General features: G+C 43.1%; 1 protein-coding gene across 2 annotated transcripts in view; it reads right to left on the reverse strand.

The window, feature by feature from the left end:
- Positions 1 to 813, reverse strand: part of CDRT4 (CMT1A duplicated region transcript 4) — a 32,167-nt gene extending 31,354 nt beyond the window's left edge. For both annotated transcript variants that reach the window (XM_038536952.1, XM_038536953.1), the window contains exon 1: positions 641 to 813. The gene's annotated coding sequence lies outside the window, so the exon portion shown is untranslated. The remainder of the gene's footprint in view (positions 1 to 640) is intronic.
- Between the last annotated feature and the right edge of the window lie 19,350 nt (positions 814 to 20,163).

Genomic DNA, 20,163 nt, shown 5'->3' on the forward strand with positions numbered 1-20,163 from the left:
TTATGTTTTCTTCTTATTTTTAAATAAGCAACTTGAATATTCAGTTTTTAATCCATAATTCACATGGCTGTTGATCTTTTTACCTATAGGTTCTTAATAGTGAAGGCATTTACCAATCCTAGCTCAATATTCTCTTGACGCTGAGCTCTGCCCAGAAGCCGTGTGTCTCTGGGGAGACATGACACATGATCCCCTGCCCCCGCCTCCCAGAAAACATGATTATATTGTGTGAGTCTATTTTGTTTACCTATTTAAATAAAATTGTCACCCTGACAGCAAAGCAGAATCACCGGACTGGTTTGTTTCTGTTTTTGTTTTTTTAATGTACTCACACTCGAGCCCTCTGCAAACAAAGTTAATCAGAATCTGGGTGGTGGGGCTTGGATGTCCTCAGGAGGCGTGAGACCAGAATTGGGAGCCACTCGAGGAAAAGATGGCCTGACACCCTGGGATTCCTCAAACCAACAGAAGTCTCCCGTGAAGGACGTGCTCAGCTGGTACCTGTGTGTGTGTGTGTGTGTGTGTGTGTGTGTGCGTGCGTGCATGTGTGTGCGTGTGTGTGTGTGTGTGTGTGTGTGTTTTCACTTCCACCCTGGACTCTCCCCATCGGGGGCACCTACTGTTCCACCCAGACTCTTACCTGAGAGGTCTCCATGATTCCTCATGCTTCCTCCGGTATCTTGGTGGTTCTCCTGACCGGTGCTTATATTTTGTTGGCAAATGTCCCCCTAGTCCTCGATCCCACCTCCCGGTTGGTCTTCTCACTGCTGCCGGCCATCCTCTATCTTGGCCCCCTTCTGGCGGTCCAGGAGCCTGACGCAGGGTAAATGGGGGCATTGTGACATCAGCAGTCACCATGCCCACCACCCATGAATCTTCTGTCCATGTTCCCTTCCTCCTTGGGGAGCCAGGTAGGCCTCAAACCCTGGTGCTGGAATAACACTTCCTGCCCCTTTAGTGAATACCTACTATGTGCTGGGCCTTCAATCTGGGATCTCTGATGGCAGAGGAGCAAACAAGATGTTGATTTTATTCATGTTAACACACACTTGTTCTGTACTACACCTGGCCAGGTACAGAGATGGATGAGACCAGTGGTCAACTTCCTTAGTGCCAGGATCACCTAGAGAGCTTATTAAGGCACAGTTTATTGGTCCCAGGCTGGAGTTTCTGATTCAGTACCTGAAGGGTGGAGCCCAAGAATTCACCTTTCTGGCAAGCTCCTTACAGCATTCTTCTGAAACAAAATGCTCTTTGGATGAACAGGAGAGAGAATTGCTATCACCTAGAAGCTGTTTGGAATCAGCTGCTTCCCCCTCCACTCCAGTGACCTGTCCACGTTTGCAGTGGGGCATGTGTGCAGCTTCTAACCTCACCTGTGATCCCCAACTCAGAAAGATCCTCCAAGATTCAAGGAGGACAGGCACAGAGCCAGCTGGGAAACATGATGGTGTCAGTGCAGGTGTCAACTTGGGACAGCACCCTGAAGCCAGGCTGGATTTGTCTGTTACAGAGTCATCTGGCCCTACTGGTAATTGCTCTGATGTGTCTTCTCCCTGCCTATGACATGAGCCCACCTTTCCTGACTGCCCACAGGCCAGAGCGCCACTCAGATCCTTGTCACCTTGTTCGTCCTCGCCATCCTCTCCAGACACCAGGTCTTTGCATCCATTCCCAGTCCATAACTCCCATGCCAGTGGGGTCATGGGTCCAGCCTCCTCAGTCATCATGGAGGATACTCTAAACAAAGATGGAGCATCCCTGGCCTGGCTGTTTGGATATGCTGTAGGACATGCATGAGCAAGAAAGGAAACGAGGTGTGAGAAAGTTCCATCCTTTCTCTTGAGAAGTCTAGAGAAGACTGTGGACATCTTTGTATGCAAAGGTCAGGGGCAGGGATAGGTTTGGAGTGTGGGGGACAGGTAGGTGACCTACGCCATGGTTTCACAAGACCATGTGATGAAACTTCTAAACTTCAAAGATGAAACTTCTAAAACCTTTGGCAGCTTGAAGGGATTGCTTGAGCTACTTATAGGCCCAGCACTGCAGGTAATAAGGGCTGAAGCTCAGCTGGGAGCCAGACCCCTGGAACAATGAGTTAAAGAACCAGAGTGACATTGAGGCATGACATCAACCCTGCCACTTGACAGCATGCAGACAGCGCTTCGGGAGGCCATGATGCTAATCACATCTGTGTCTATGTTGTTCATGGCGAAACTCCAAGTCTCAAAAAGAAAATCTATAGCCCGAGTTATTTTCCTCCCACAGGGCTTGCCTGGCCTTTGTTAGCTTTAGGGAGGTGCATTTTTCCCTCCTCTGTGGGCAGCAAATTCCCCACGAGTCAGCATGATGTGCATCTGGGCTCACCCACCGGCTTCTATTGGCTGGGAGAGAGACCAGCCAAGTGAGTGTGCAGTGCAAGCCGCTGTGTCACCCTGGTGCTCACCAGCCCAGAGATACCCATTGGCTTCCAAGGTCCCTCAGTGTACCTCGCCAGCCTGATCACTGGCCCTCCTTTTCACCTCCCAACTGGCAGGTGCTAAGTACGGTTCCTTCCTTTCATTCAGTGCAGAATGAGTTAAAGCACCCAGGTGGTTCAAGAGTTGGCTTTCAGTCACCTGTGCATGCACCCTGTGCCAGGTACTGTTCTCAACTTTCTACACACTGACTGATCCAATGTTCAAAATCTGTGACATGGACCTAAATGGATGTTCTACTATTTAAATCCTTATTTCACAAATGGAGAAACTGAGACCAGAGAAGTCAAGTGAGTGGCCCATGGACACAGCTCCTCAGAAGAAGAATCAAGATGTACCAGCTCCAGAACATACTCCTTTAAGAAGGAGAAAACAGGGGACACCTTGGTGGTTCAGTCAGTTGGGCATCCAACTCTTGGTTTTTGGCTCAGGTTATGATTTCAGAGTTGTGAGATCAAGCCCCATATTGGGCTCCATGCTCAGCACAGTGTCTGCTTGATTCTATCCCTCTCCCTCTGGAGACAGAGGGACAGCCCAGCATGCCCCATAACATAGCATCTCAAGGTAGATTTCCAGAGATCCATGGCTGTGCTACAAACCACATTTATTTCACCTGAACACTTGTGGGTCCAGAATTCAAGGAGGACTCAGGTAGACAGTTGTCCAATCCATGGGGCACCAGCCAGGGCAGTGAGATGGGAGGGTCCATTTATAAGATGACTTCTTTATTACTTGTCTGGCATTTTGATGCTCCCTAGTCTCTCCCTTCCTTTCTCTCTCTCCCCATGGTCTCTTCCTCCAGACCCATCTGTGTGGCGTGGCCTCCTCACCAGCAGGGTGGTCCCAAGAGCTCAGGGTGGTCCCAAGAGCCAGTTAAGGACTTCCCCTAGAACTAGAACAGCCTCACTTCCACCCTCGTCTATTGGCCAGAGGAGTCACAGCATTTGCCCAGATTCACAAGGGTAGGGCAACGGATCACACCTTCTGGAGCAATGACAAGGACAAATTGCAAAAGAGCATGTGAGGTGAAAGGCGTTGTCATGGCTATCTTCAGAAAACAAAGTCTGCCACAGTGGCTATGCATGGTCTCAGCCCTGGAAGTCCATTCCCAACTGGGGAAGTACTTTCCCCAGATGCATTCATTCATCCACTCAACAAGTAATTCCTGAGTTGGGCTAATAACTCTTGCTAAGGACTGAATACAAAATTTTCTGGAAAATGAGAAAGGTTTAGAAACTATTTTAATATTTCAATTTTTTAAGTTGAATTTCCCATTCTCAGCTTATGTGTGCTTAAGCTCATAAAAAGCAAACCTTGCCTGTCTTAGGCAAGCTCCAGTATAATCTCATTTTAGGAAGTCTTTCCTGATCTCCCCTCCAACATATTGGTAGCTCCCACAGCACCTTGTTCACACACTAGCAGAACAATGCTTATATCTGATTTGTAGCCGAGTTCACATCTAATGCCAAATAATGACTGTCTCCCAACCACCCTTGCAACTAGATAGCCATGAGACTAAGTTCTGCCTATGAAATGTAGGTAGAAGTGGTATGTGCAACTTTCAGGAAAAGTCTCTGAAGGAGTGTACCTTTGTCTTTTCCTTTCCTCTTTCTTGCTGCCTAGAATATAGACATGATAGCTGGAGCTAGAGCAGCCATTTTGTACCATGTGATGACCTTGGAATGAAAGCCACTTGCAGCAGAACAACGAATTAAAGAGCTCAAGCTCTTGACACTGTGAAGGCTCACTCCCACTCTGGAGCCAATACATCTAGGTTATCACATGAGATAGAAATTAACTTCTAGGGATCCCTGGATGGCTCAGCAGTTTAGCACCTGCCTTCGGCCCAGGGTGTGATCCTGGAGTCCCAGGATGGAGTCCCACATCGGGCTCCCTGCATGGAGCCCGCTTCTCCTCCCTCTGCCTGTGTCTCTGCCTCTCTCTCTCTCTATGTCTCTCATAAATAAATAAAATCTGAAAGAAAGAAAGAAAAGAAAGAAAGAAAGAAAGAAAGAAAGAAAGAAAGAAAGAAAGAAAGAAAGAAAGAAAAATGAACTTCTATCTGGCCTAAGCCACTGTTTGGGATTTCCTGCCACTCACATTTGAACCCAATCCTAGCTGATAAAACTTATATCAAGGGAGTAGGGTGGCAAAATTCAGTGCAATGTCTTCTCCACTGAGCTATGTACTGAACTTCTAGTTCTTGGTGGGGAATACTAATTCTACACTATAATTCTACTTCCCAGAGAGGAAAACGGGTAAGGTCGAGTAATAACACAATGGCTTAAAACTAAATGCATCTTGTGCATTGTTTATGATGTCAAGAGTCTGCAAATGAACTCAATGCTTGCTGCTTAAAGAGGGAGAGGGGTGCTAATTAAAATATGGAATATCTATGTAATGGAAATTTTATGTCTCTGTTAGTGCATGAGGCAAATATTATACACAATGATCATAAAATTTAAGTAAAAATTCAAAGCCTTAAAAAAAATTCAAAGCCTTAAAATTCTATAACCTCAAGGGAAAGCAAGCAAAATCAAAGAAAACAGGTTATACATGAAATAGATGAGCAAAAGTAGATAACTGTAGAAGGTGGTCAATGGGCACGTGAGGGTTCATTGTACTTGTGTCTCTGTTCTTGTGTGTATTGGAGACCATTCTGTAATAAAAGTGAAAACAAAAACAAAACCACAGGGTTCTGGGCTCTGTTTTCATTTTTTGTGGGTTTTTTTCACTTTTTATTTTAAAAATATTTTCAAAGGGCTGCCCTTGTGGGAAAAATAAAAAACAAAAGGATGAAAGAGGATAAATGCATATTTAGATGTTTAGATATGCACGAGTGATTGGCCTCTGGAGTGCTGCAAAATTCCAAAATTCCAACTGCAACCAAGGAGGGAAAGGCCGACCACAGGCCAAAGATGGGTCAAAGGCCATCAGACTGGGAACAAAAATGTCCACAACAAATGAGCCTACTTCATTAAGGAGTTATAGGGATGAGTGCCTGCTCAAAAGTGTTGAATTTGAAAATCTTTAAAACACAACAGTAGGTCTGAACGTTGACTCAATATTGCAATCCTGAAAAAAAAAAAAAAAAAGAAGGCTCCCTTTCCCCTGGTCCTTACTCTGCACAAAATTGATTGCTCCCTTCACTGTGCCCCAGGCCTTGATCATAGGTCTTTTGATGAACTTGTACTGTAGTATAGTCACTCATGTGCCTAATGGACTGCTGCTCTTTGAAAGATTAATGACAATGATTGTTGGCCTTTATTCAGGGCTTATCAGGGGCCAGGCAATATGCCGAGAGCTTCACGTCTATTACGTCACTTGGCCCTCATAGCCACCCTGAAAATTGGGTATAATTTTTAATACCCGTTTTTCAGAAGAGTAAACTGAGTCTCAGAAAGGTTGAATAACTTGCTCAAGGTCACACAAGTAGCAATGAAGTGTGTGGGCAGAGCTAGAATTTGAATCCAGGCAATTTGACTCCAGAACCTTGGAAGACAGGACTTGTGTTCCAATCCTAGTGGGAGATTCAGTGTTAACATTTTAGTTTAAATACAGCAAAATTGAATTCCACAATAGTTTATTGGGCAATACAGCATGCAGAGTTTGCTTCCCTACTTCCATAAATGCAATGACAGGGAGAACATTTTATTACATCTTACATGACTCATAAGAGCTACTATATTGGTCAACCTCAAAATATTAGGCTAAGTGAAAGTAGCCTATCACAAAAGACACCAACTCATATAAATGTCCAGAATAGGCAAATTCATAGAGAAAGAAAGTAGAGTAGTAGTTGTCAATGACGGGGCCAGGGGGTGGGGGATGAAACAACCGAGGACACCTCCCCAGCTAAAGACTATGGGGTCCTTTGTTGGGGTGATGACAATGCCCTAAAAGTTGACTGCGGGGATGGTTTCGCAATCCTGCTACCATACAAAATACCATTGAGTTGTACAATTTAATCTGATGAATTGTTTGAAATGTGAGTTATATCTCAAAAAGCTGTTATTTTTTTTTATAAAAGGAAACTATCTTCTGAATTATCTTTCCAAATAAATGTCAAAGATTAGACTAGAAGAAGAATAGGTAAAAGATACACGTAATAACAGATAATGATAGCCTGGACAACTGGCCAAGTAAAGAGATATCCAGATAGAGGACAGACACATACACAGATTGAGACATGCTTCCTCTTTATTCTTTCCTTCTTGTTCTCCCTTCTGAGCCCAGCAACTCAAGAGTAGTAGATCTATCCACAAATCATGGCAGTTGCTAGGTAATAAGGAAATACCAAACAGCAAAGACAGTAGTAAATGCCAAACCGTATAGACATAAGTCTTCCTCCTCCAGCTCCTCTGGCACTTTCTTGCCAATTCTGGTGTCTCCAGTCATTTGGACTGCTGTTGCTTCTTTTAGATGTGCACCAAAACTAGAACTTTGCATCATGTTATCAAGTTGGAACACAGGACACCTCTCACCTAGTTGAGCTTTCAATTCAAGAAAGAATGCTGTAATAGAGTTATCCAGAATAGCAGGCAAACCCTTTGGAATTTCTTTTATCTGTGGAACGCTTTACATAATTTATTTTGCAAGAGATCCGCATACTTAATTTCATTTTTCATTAGCGACTGTGAATCTAAGTTCTCGCTCCCAGAAGAAACTCTGGAACTACCCAGGGTGCTGGCAGAGGGAATGGGAGGTGAGGCAGGAGAAAGAACAAATTCTCTGAATCAACAGTCTTGGAGCACTGAGAGGTAGGGCCCCAGCATCAAAATGGCCTCCACTGGGGGCCCTTCCTGACCCATCAGTGAGGTACATGTACCATGTCACTCATCAGCTCCCAGAACCAAGCAGGAGGAGAAAGGACTCAAGTGCCTCATAAGGGGTTGGAAGCATGAAAGTGAAAGCAAAATCTTACCTGTTCCAAAGGGACTAAGCCCACTACGACCCGATTTATATCATAGGCTTTCCCTATAAGCCAAGTAGGTGGTATCAGCGTGACGCTCCACGATCCTCACCTTTTGCAGCTACATCAGGAATATGCAAGCTGTTCCCTCCATCTGGAATGCTGTCTCCTCCTCTACCTTGCAAAGTTCTACCCACCATTCAAGACCTCTGTGAGGCCTTCTCTGATCCTTTCAGGCAAAGCTTGCCACTCCTCCTTTGGACCTCCCTAACATGCGGTTCATACTTAGCTCATTGTAAGATTGTTGGCTCTTCACATCTGTTTACTCCAGTGGGTCAGTGGCTTGAGGAGGGTAGCAACCGTGTTTTAGTTACTGCTGTATCCAAGACATGAAGGGCGGGCAACGTGCCTGCCCCACCTCCCATGTGTATTATTGAATGATTTATTTTTTTAGAAGTCCCATAGTTAATTAAAATAGTGCAAGTATATTCCACTACACTCTTAGCATATTGAAAAGCATTACTTTTTATTAAAACTTTTTTTTAGAGGTTTTCAGTTTAAACAAGATTGAGGGATCCCTGGGTGGCGCAGCGGTTTGGCGCCTGCCTTTGGCCCAGGGCGCGATCCTGGAGACCCGGGATCGAATCCCACGTCGGGCTCCCGGTGCATGGAGCCTGCTTCTCCCTCTGCCTGTGTCTCTGCCTCTCTCTCTCTCTCTCTGTGTGACTATCATAAATAATAAATAAAAATTTAGAAAAATACATAAAAAAATAATAAATAAAGATTGAGAGGGTGATACAGAGATTTCCCATATACCGCCTGCCCCCACACATGCATAATCTCCCCCATGATCATATCCCCCACCAGAGTGGTACATGTTACAATTGATGAACCCATATTGACACATCATCATAACCCAAAGTCCATAGTTTCTCGTAGGGTTCACTCCTGGTATCGTATATTCTGTGGGTTTGGACAAATGTCTGACATACGTCTATTATTATAATATTATACAGAATATTTCCCAGCCTTAAAAATCCACCGTGCTCTACATATTTGTCTCCCTTCTCCCTCCCCTGTCAAATATTGATTTTTTATTGTCTCCATGGTTTTGCTTTTCCCAGAAAATCATATAGTTGGAATCACACAGTCTGCACCTTTTTCAGATTCTTTCACTCATAATTAAAATGCATTTATGGTCCTTCCATGTCTTTTCATGGCCAGATAGCTCATTTCTTTTTATTTTTTTTAAGATTTTATTTATTTATTCATGACAGAGAGAGAGAGACACAGGCAGAGGGAGAAGCAGGCTCCGTTCAGGGAGCCCGACGTGGGACTCTATCCCAGGTCTCCAGAATTACACCCTGGGCTGAAGGTGGTGCTAAACCGCTGGGTGCCCTGGGCTGCCCTTTTTTAACGCTAATAATATTCCCTTGTCTGAATGTACCACAGTTTATTTATCTATTTATCTGCTGAAACACATCTTGCATGCTTCCAAGTTTGGCAATTATAAATAAGGCGACTACAGGCATCTGTGTACAGCTTTTTGTGTGGACATGGGTTTCCATTCGCCTGGATCAATACCAAGGAAAACAGTCGCTGGATCATATAGTAAGAGTTCCATTTTGTAAGAAACCGTCAACTGTCTTCCAAAGTGGCTGCACTCCCACCGTCAATGTTGCTCTACATCATCACCAGCATGTGGTGTCATTGGTGTTCCAGATTTTGGCCATTCTAATAGGTATGTAGTGGCAGATATCCCACTGTTTAAATTTGCAATTCCCCCATGACCCATAATGTGGAGCATAAAAACGTTACACTTTCAATGTGAGCATCAAAGATATCACAGAGAGTTTGGAAACTTGTCATTTCTGCATTTTACAATTCTAGGAACTCTGGAGTGGCCTGTGGCTCTCTTGACCTCCAACAGACCCTGGGCATACATCAAAAGTCCTACACAGAAAGTATAGGGGAAGTGACTGCTGATAAATTGCTACTTCGTTGCCAAATTCCTTTAAGATGGATCAGTGCCAGGAGATGGTGGCTTTTCTATAGGAGACAAACTGGATATCTTTCCATTTCCTTTCTAGCCCTAGATTATAGGATGCTGTGTGCCTATAATAATCCCAAAAGGCGTGTCTCTGCCTACTGACCTGGCACAACAGTGGTCTACTCCCTGGCATATTTTTCCCCCAGCAACTGATGACCTAGAAGCCCCAGGCACAAAGCATTCCTGTTCCAGGCACCTCCTACTAACCTAGGAGCCTTAGGAAACTCCCTCTCCTTCTCAAAGCACACGATTTCTTCATTATAAAAGAAAGATCATAATAACACTTGCCCTCTTCACTTTGCAAGGATGCTTTGAGTATTAAAGAATGGATTTGGAAATGTTCCTAAACTGTCCAAGGACCATGCAAATGTAAGAATTTTGCTCTCAGCTTCTTCTTTATAAGCGGATTAGCCAGGCTTGATATGGAGAATAGTTCCATTTACAAGCAGAAAACATTTGACATAGAGTATACTCACCATCATATGGAGCAAGAGCGGAATAATGCACACAGTAAAAGGCAAGCCTAACCTTATTGTGTAGCAGGACAACCTTTTTTTAATCTAATGCTTCTTCTGAAAAATGAAAATAGAAATTTTTCATATTATTTGGAGTTTCAAATACATAAATATCAGAAATTAAATATCATGATTCCAATATGATCCTCTACCCACTCTCCCAGGCTGCAAGGTGCTCTTGGGGTTATTAGCTCTTCCCAAATGGGGAATTTATAATAATAGCTAAAATATAATGAAAATTTATAATGTGCCAGGCCTGATCTAAACATTTTATAAGTGCTAATTTAGTAACTAACAGCAACTTCATAAGATATGTGCTCCATTTTACAGATGAAGAGTCTGAGGCACAGAAAGTGTACGTAATTTGCTTCCAGACACAACTAGAGAGTGGCAGAGCCAGACTTTGAGTCCCCAAATTCTATAGGTTTAATCAACTCCTTAACATAGCACTGATCATTTGAATTAATTTCAATTTGGTTTTCATTCAACAATGGATTAACCTTTTGGACTATCTGTAGATTGAAGTTCTGCAATAGGAAGCCCTCCTGGTCATAGCATAGCTGCTCTGGGGGCATTGGTTCTTAGACGCCCCCTACTGGTACCCACTCCAAACCCCATAGAGGCATCCTGTGTCATCTCTAAACAACCCCATGAAGTTGTTTTTTTTTTTTTTTTAATGTTCTTAGAAAAGGAAACTGAGTCCAGTGGGCCTTACCCTAAACAATGCAGCTATGAAACAGCCAGACTGACACCCAAATCTAGGGGTCCTCTGGGGTCCAGTCTTTCTTGCCTTACCTCACCCACATCCCAGAGAGCACTTTTAGATTTCCCAGGGCCATCCAGATACTTTTCAGTCTCCTGTGAGAAGACACTCTGAATTCTCATTTCCTGGGACAGAGTAGAGGTCATTTCCATTTTCCTGAGAGGCTAGCCTGAAAGCTCGAAAGACATTTCCAATAAAAATTCAAAACACCCTGTGTTTGATGCATTTGATGTAGTACATTTAACAATTAAAAATTTTTTCTTCACGATGGAGCTAAAATCTGCTAAGCATAAAAGGATAAAGGCTTTTATGATATATGTTGGTTCAAGGTACAGAAAGTACTGCAGATATATTAAGATTAAAAGGACAGCAGGAGCCAAAAATTGCAACTAAAAATTAGACTTGCTGCTGGACTTTGTGTCTTTTTGGAAGAGGGTCTAGACGACATAAAATCCTGAAGAACTCTGAGAGGAGGTGGTAGGCACATGGGCATGGTCCACAAGGGTAACATGAAAGTAAGACCATTCTACACCTTGCATTCTCACTAAAACATGGGTCAAGGGCTTATGGTATTGGGCTGGCTTCGCAGAATGACATGGAGACTCCACTAACCCTACTAGAATGTAAGCTCTTTAACATCCAAGTCTGTTTCTCTTGTTTACTTTTGCATCCTCAGCACCTAGAACAGTGCCTGACATGAAAGAAATTCTCGCCACTTTGTTGGGGACTTGTTTAAGAAACTAGCCTGAGGGAGAAATGTGCATCAGTTCAACTCCTGGTGGATCTGCCATAGAGGAGATCTGATCTGTGACACGAACTCCACCATGCTAGGGTAGCCCTCAACTCCAGCTTCTGACCCTCTCTTCCCAGATCTCAAAGCTGCTGGGCCAGGTGATCAGCAGTCTCAAGGGGAGGTTCTAACAGTGCTCAAGCAAGTAAGAAGAATCCTAGCAGGATCACTACTAGACAGGTTAGATGTCATTTTGTTGTTGTTTTTTATCCTGGGATTAACACACAAGAAAGAAAGCATTGTGAAACATTCTGTACCATAAGCATGGGGATGATAGATAGATGATTGATTGATGATGATGATGATAGATAGATAGATAGATAGATAGATAGATAGATAGATAGATAGATGATAGATAGATGATACAATGAATTACATAGAATTCATATAAATATACATATATGTGTATGCTTATATGTGTGTGTATAAATTTATTTATATTTATTAAGAAATATACAATGCTGGCTTCTTTCTCTCAAACCTAGTTTGTTGTTTTGTTAAGATAGAATTTTTTAAGATAGAATTTTTATTTCTTTATTTTTTTATTTTTTATTTTTTGTATATTTTTATTGGAGTTCAATTTGCCAACATATAGTATAACACCCAGTGCTCATCCCGTCAAGTGCCCCCCTCAGTGCCCATCACCCAGTCACCCCATTCCCCCGCCGATCAGTTTGTTGTTTTGTTGTTTTGTTTCCAGCCTCCTTCCTCCCAATTGCATAGAAAAATTGTATGAAAAGAAATGGAAATCTCTGTTCTTTATTTGGATGGCTTCCCACAAAACACAGGATCTGCTCTCTGGAACTGAAACATGTAAATCCCTCAGCTGCAAGAGATGTGGTGTGGGCTGAACTGTGTTCCAAATAAAGAAGAAACATGGGAAGTCGTAACCCCCAGTACCTGTGTATGCAATCTTATTTGCAAGCAGAGTCTTTAGAGAGATAATCAAGTTAAAATTAGGTCATTAGGGTGGGCCCTAATCCAAAATGACTGGATTTTTAAGCCACTCAGTTTGTGGTACAACAGCTCTAGGAAACTAATACAGATAGACACTAGCTGAAGCAGAAAAAGCAATATGTCATCAGAACTCACTTTTTCTCGATTTCTCTAAGCTCTGCTTTCCTCGGTCTGGGCTCCACTCCCAGGCAAGCTATCACTATATGGTGGCCCTCAGATGCAACAGACATACAACTTTCCTGTTTCAAGTCCTCTGAGGGAAGTTCTCTTCTCAGGACTTCCAATAAAAGACCTGGAAGCCAGTCTCAGTGACTTGAATCTTGGGCATCAAGTTGGCCTTGACCTCCACTCCAGGGTCTGAGAGTGAGTTAAAGACTCTTCCTCATGTAAAACCAGGGTTCTAATCCCCTAAAAAAGAAAGAAATGGATGCTGAATGCTAGACAGGCAAAATATAGGAAGGAATCTGTAATACATTTGGACGTAAAAGAGTCATGCTTCCATTCAATCAACAAGTATTCACTGCACCAGGCCTTATTTGAGGTACTTGAGATACACAGGTGAGCAAAACAAAGATACCTGCCTTCCTGGAGCTAACACTCTAGTAAGAGGAAGGGTAAAACATTGAAAGCCACAGAAATCACTGTGCCAAATGCAGTGCCTATGCCATCTTGCAGGCACTGAATGTTTGTTGAATGAGTAAATGAATGGAAATAGAAAAAAAATGGATCTGCCAACTGAGCTCCAGCTACCTCTGAAAGTGCATGAAGGGGATCTTGAGGTTCCCAAATGCTATGCAGGACAGGACTTCGGTAGAGAAAAAGGTGGGTGGATCTCTGAACCCCAGGAAGGGGACAATAAATAACTTCATCCATACTGGAAAACCTAATGCCTAATGATGTGACTTTCTGTAACAGACACATGGAAATTTCATTACAAATGGACATGTAAAACCCCTATTACAACAGTCCTTTTATGAAGCTAAAACTGAATGTCTCTTAAATGCTGTTTTTCTGTTCCATCAGGGAACTTCTCACCAGGCTGGCCCAGTATAAAGAAAACTGCTTCTTCTAAGGTGGTGGGGGGGGGGGGGGGGGATGAAGAGCATGAAGTCACTGTATTTTGCAATCAGGTTTCTTCAAAAGCCAAATGTGTTTAAATCCAAAATGCTCCCTCCCTGAATGAGATCACGGATGGAGTGAGTACTTGCAGCTGAGTCGGTGAGCTTTCCGAAAAAGCAGAATTCTAAAAAAACAGATTCAACACATGTAGCTCCCTCTGAAATTCTGAATCATCCAAACAGGTCCCCATTCCCCAAGAGAAGGACGCAGTCTCTTTGTTTGCTTTAAAGCAAAGGCAAAGATAGTGGCCAATGGTTAAAGCTTGAGTAGATATTCACCATCTTCAAAATCATCAATGGTGTTTTGATTTTTTGTTCGCTAATTTATTCGCTCATCAACTAATATTATTTGAGCACTGTGGTCAAGCATAAGAAGCAATGATCAGCAAAGCAGGCTCTGTTCTACTCTCAGGGAGTGTAGGTATGGTTTGTACAGCCTACAGGCATCAATCAACTGCAAATAAACATACAATCTTACGTTGCTTGGAGCATCAATGTGGAGAGTTAATTCAAGGTTAGAGAAGACTTCTCTGAAGAAGTGATAATCTAACTGAAATTGAGAGGATTGAGAAGAAGCCATCCAGTGAAGAGAAAGAAAAAGGAGTCATTCCAAGGGAAGGGACAGAACAGTTAGTCATGAAAAAGAGTGACCCTCCACATGCCTGAAATACACAAGGGAGTGCAGTGGGAAATGAGCCTGGAAGAGTTGCCAGGGACAGACATTGAAAAGAAGCCACATAAAGAAGCTTAATCTTCATCCTAAAAGGAATAGGAAGGTATTAAGTTTTAAGCAGTGGCTGACACCCTCAGATTTGTGCTTTGAAGTTATGGTAGATACAATGTAAAAAAGGATGGGAGGGTCAGGATGGAAGCAAGTAGACTATTGAGGTGGCTGTGACAGTAGTTCATGTGATGGCTGATAACCTGGGATGCTGGTGGAGATAAAGACAATAAATTCAGAACTGCTTAGAAGGTCAAAGCAGCACATCTTGCTGATTCAAGACACACAGAATTGAGTGTGAGAAGATATCAAGGTCAACTCCCGGATCCCTGGCATAACCGGATGCCCAACGAAACCAATTGAGACAGGGCACACTGGAAAAACGGAGGTTTTAAGGAGCAAGTAGCTGGTGAGTGTTGGTGCTGTTGTTTTAATTAATAGACTTTTTTTTTTTTAGCAGGTTTTTTACAGAAAAGCCAAGAAGAAAGTACAACAAGCTCCAACACACTCCCTCTCCCACAGTTTCCCATTACTAACAGCTTGCACTAGTGTGGTACATTTGTCACAATTAATGAACCAATACTGAAACGTTATTATTATCTGAGATCCATAGTTTGCATTAGGGCTGACTTGCACATTTCTACCAGTTTTGACAACTGTGTAGCATCACATATCCCCCACTGCAGTACCATACAGAATAGTTCTACTGCCCTAAAGGTACCCCGTGTTTCAACAATTCATCCTCATTCTCTTGCTCCAAACCCCTGCCAACCCCTGATCTGTTTAATGTCTCCATGATTTTGCCTTTTCTAGAATATTATATAATTGGAATCATGCCAATCAAGCTAGTCTTCTCAGACTAGCTTCTTTCACTTAGCAATGTGCATGTAAATTTCCTACATGTCTTTCTGTGACTTGAGAGCTCATTTCTTTTTATCACTGAATAATATTCCTTTGTCTGGAGCAAGTCACATCTCAGGGTTTAATCCAGTTCCTGAGGTTAAATATGTGTTTAATCAATATTTGTTGAATAAAGGAACTAAATGTCTAACATACTGTGTGGTGGCATTTATATAAATAGCCACATGATAAATTCGTTGCTTGATTCAAAATATATTTCACGATTGACTATTATGTACCAGGAACTGTAATTGTTGCAAAACAGACTAAGATTACTGCCCCTAGATGTTATATCCTGGAAGGAGGAAATAGTGAATAAAATACAAACAAAACAAGTAAGTTATATTGAATGCTAAAAGGATTGTCAAGGTCTGGGAGAAAAGAAAATGTAAAGTAAGGTCCTGTTGGCCAATGTGTGAACTTGGACTTTTCTTGAATGGGATATGGAACTGTTGCAGGTTTTGAGTGACGGAGTGACATGATCCGCCTTGCATTTTGAAAGGATCCCTCCGGTCTGTTGAGAAGGCTGGAAGGAAAGAGGTTAGCCAATGACTAGTGAGTCAAGCAAGCCATGATGGTGGTGTCATTCTAGATACATGATGGAGATGGAATCAACAGGTTTTCCTGTTGAAGGACTGGCCATGGTGAGCAAACGAGAGGAATAATCAAAGATGACTTCAAGGTTTTTGATCTGAGCACTTGGAAGGAAGGACTTGTAATCAACTAAAACATAGAAGAATGTGAGGTACCTGAGTGATTCAGTCAGTAGAGCATCCGACTCTTGATCTCAGCTCAGGTCTTGATATCACAGTCTTGAGTTCAAGCCCCATGTTGCATAGAAGGATGTGAGAGAGGAGGTCTGGGGTTGAACGAGTCCAGAGTTCAGTGTGGGGGGTGTCAAGCTGGAGATACCTACTAGAAAGCTAATGAATAGAGATGTCAAGTAGGCAGCTGGAGCAGTCTGAGCTGGAGATATAGATGAGAGTCTTAGTACAAAAGATACCCAAAGCCATGAGGCTGAGCAAGATCACCTAGTGAGTGTAGATGGAAAAGAGAACCTGGATGTAGCCCTAGCATTCTCCAACTGTCACCTTTTACCACCTCCACTACTACACCCTGCTCCAGAACCCATCATCACCTGCATTTCAACAGCCCCCAACCAGCTTCCCAGGTCCCACACTTGCCCACCTTTTGTGGCTCTCCTCACAGTGGTGAGGGTGGTCGCAGTAAAAGTCAGGTCCTCTTGCTCTCTGCTCAAACACATTGCCGTGAAGAATGACAAAGATGACCACGATTGGACGAATGGATAAACAAAAAGTAACGTATCCATACAACAGAATATTTTTCAGAAATAAAAAGGACCAAAGTGTGGGTTCGTGCTATAACATGGTTGAACCTTGAAAGCATGGTACTAAGTGAAAGAAAGCCCATCATCAAAGATCTCAGGTTATCATATTATATGTTCCTTGTGTATACTGTGGCCAGAATCGACAAATCTACAGGGACAGAAAATGGACTGGTGGTTGCCAAGGGTCGGAAGGAGGGAGGAGTGGGCAGGGATTGCTAACAGGGAAGGGGTTTCAGAAATTACACAGTGGTGATGGTGGCATAACTCTGAATACACCAAAAACCATTGAATGGTAAATTTTAAATGGCTGAATTGTGTGGTACATAAATTACAGCTTCACGTGGCCATTTAGAAACCCTGCCGTGGCTGCCTTCCCTCATGCAGACAGAAGCCTAGTCATTCAAGGTCCCCGATCCAGCTCACGTGGTCTACTATTTGATCTCCACACCTCTCACCCTGCTCTCGACCCTCCTGCCCCAGCCTTCCCTCATATACACGCACGTCCATTCTTTGTACCTGCTTTTCCTTCATCCTCCATCATCTGCATATTTTACCCCTCACTCCACTCAAGTCCTTGTCCAGACATTACCCTCTCAGCCTGCCATTGCGGCCTTCCTTGGCATCCCACATCTGCCTATGGGGGCAGGGCACTCCTCTCCCTTTACCAATTGTCTTGTTTCCTTCTTCTTCTTTATCCTTCTCATCATCTAGTTCCCTACGTCCTTACCCATCTTTTTATTGCCCGTGTCCCACATGGGAGGTGAGCTCACACAAGGATGGGGTTTAGTGTTGGTTTTGTTCAGTGCTGAATGCACAGGACTTCGGATGGAGCTTGGCATCCAGAAGACAGTCAATAAACAAATATATCTCCAGTGAAGAAATTATTATTTCTGTGGGCTGCTTTATGTGTTCCTTCAGATTGCTTTTCTGGGATGTTCCCCCCACACCCACATCCACACCCACACCCACACCCACACCCACCCCAGCAAGCTTTCTACAATGGATTTGCATTACTTACAGTCGAGGGGGAAGAATGTTAAAAAGGAAAAAAAAAAAAATCCTACCACTGCTCTCTGCTGACACGGGATGAAATCCTAAAGTCCTTAGCAGATCCTGGTTTTTCTAACTGCCAAAGTCCCGATTCCCTCTCTGCCCTACACCAGAATGAGTCTTGTGTGGCTCTGGTTCCCTAAAATGAAAGTAAATGTTTTCAGAAAAAAAAAAAAAAAAAAAGAGGTTTCCTTTGCTTAAAAATTGTTAGGGGCACCTGGGTGGCTCAGTCAGTTAAGCAACTGCCTTCAGCCCAAGTCATGATCCCAAGGTCCTGGGGTCCTCTGCCATCTGGGCTCCTTGCTCAGTGGGGAGCCTGCTTTTCCCTTCCCCCCTCCCCCTGCTCATGCGCTCATACTCTCTCTCTCTCTCTCTCTCTCTCTCCTCTCTCTCTCTCTCTCTCTGTCAAATAAATAAACAAAATCTCTTTTTAAAAATGGTTAAACAGGTTGTATCTTGTTTCATTCTATTGTGTTTGTTTTGCTATGGGCCTTCCATATCCTTCTGGAGAAAATAGAACCCTAACAAGACCATGGAGCCAGCAACACTCCCTGACACAGATGACCGAGGAGCTGTTTTCTGGTGGCTCGTCTCTAAGGATTAGAGTTCCCTGGAACAAGTCTGAGGAACACCGCCCTAGTCAAACAGGACTCATGGCAATCCAGAAACATCTCATGCTCTCTCCAGATGATGCTGCCCAAATGTGCAACCCTTCTCTGGTTGCAGAGACCCTATTGTTGCTTCAGAACTCAGTGGAACTCAGTGGCACTACCTGTGAAGTCTTCCTCCATCCCCAGCTCTAAATTAAAGTCTCACTCCCATGTGTTTCTACAGAACTTTATTTATATGATGAAAGCTCATGTCACAGTTCTTGCTTGAGGTCTAAGCAACTGTTCAAGTTACTCCAACACCAGACCATGAGTTCCTGGGGGCACCAGTGGTGCTCCCCAATCCCACCCAGGATTCCCAAGGGCCCAGCATGACACTGGGCTCTAGGAGTGTCTGTGCTCTTGGAACTGAGTCTCTGGAGGCAGGTGGGCCTCCCGTGGGGCGAGCAGAGCAGCAGGAAGCAGACTGGAGAAGAACACCACGTGTCCATCCTTTCAACTCTCCCTTCTCAAGGTCTCTGGCACCTCAGGGGTGAGTGTCCCAGAAATCTTTTTCTTACCTTTTCTCTTTCCCTGTCTTTGGCATTCTGTAAAAAGGCTGGAGGGTGGGCCCAATTTTATTGAGATATAACTGACGTATAACACTGTATTCGTTTTAGGCATACAACACAACGATTTGATATTTGTACGTGTTGTGGAATAATCACGATATGCCTAGGTATATCCCATCACCTCACATAGTTACAAATGAGAACTTTTAAGACTCTCTTAGCAACTTTCAAATGTACGGTACAGTATTAGGAACTATAGTCACCATGCCGTACATGACATCCCCAAGACTTAATTATCATAACTGAAACTTTATACCTTTGACCCCCTTCTCCTACTTCTCACACTCCCCACCCCAACCTCTGACAACTACCAATCTGTTCTCTGTATTTATGAGTTCTTTTTTTTCAGATTCCACATATGAGATCCTATAGTATTTATCCTTCCTTGTCTGACTTATTTCATTTAGTGTAATACTGTAAATGTCCATTCATGCTGTCACAAATGGCAAGGTTCCCTCCTTTTTCCTGGCTGAATAATATTCCGATGATAGATAGATAGATAGATAGATAGATAGATAGATAGATAGATCACAACTTCTTTATCCATTCATCCATTAATGGACGCTTAGGGTGTTTCTGTATCTTGGTTGTTGTAAATAATGCTGCATTGAACATGGGCACACAGGTCTCCTTTTGAGTTAGTGTTTTTCTTTCCTCCAGGTATATACCCAGAAGTGGGATTGCTGGATCATATGGCAGTTCCATTTTTAACTTTTTGAGGAACCTCCACACTGGTTTTCATAGCAGGTGAACCAATTTACATTCCCACCTGCAGTGCACAAGGGATCCCTTTTCTCTACATCCTGGCCAACACTTGTCTCATGTTTTTTTTTATAACAGCCATCCTTACATGTGTGAGGTGATCTCTCATTGTGGTTTTGATTTGCATTTCCCTCATGATGAGTGATGTACTTTGCCCTGTACCTATTATCCATTCATATGAAAGAGCTGCTTCTAAATCAGAGGATCTGGATTCTAGAATTAGAATCTGGCTCGGATCGTGTCTTATTGAGCCTGACATCTTCTACCAATGTATGAGTGAGCAAAGGAGCTGTCTCGAAAATTAAAAACTCCCTACTCTATCTGTGGGAGGAGGCTTGATCTGCTAGGAAAAGTACTGAACTGGGGAATCAGGAAGCTTCTGTTTGTGTCCAAACATCTCTAATAGTGTAAGGGTGTGTGTCAATCACTTAACTCTTCTGAGACTCTATTTCTTCAATTCCAAAATGAAAGGGTCTCTGAGTAGCATCCTCAACAGCTCTAAGACTAAAGATCAACTTAAAAAGGAATAGCCTTCAGAGTATGTATTTGCTGAGAACTCTATTTTAACACAATCTAACAAC

The sequence above is a fragment of the Canis lupus genome, chromosome 5 (genome assembly GCF_011100685.1).
Source record: "Canis lupus familiaris isolate Mischka breed German Shepherd chromosome 5, alternate assembly UU_Cfam_GSD_1.0, whole genome shotgun sequence".
NCBI lineage: Eukaryota > Metazoa > Chordata > Mammalia > Carnivora > Canidae > Canis > Canis lupus.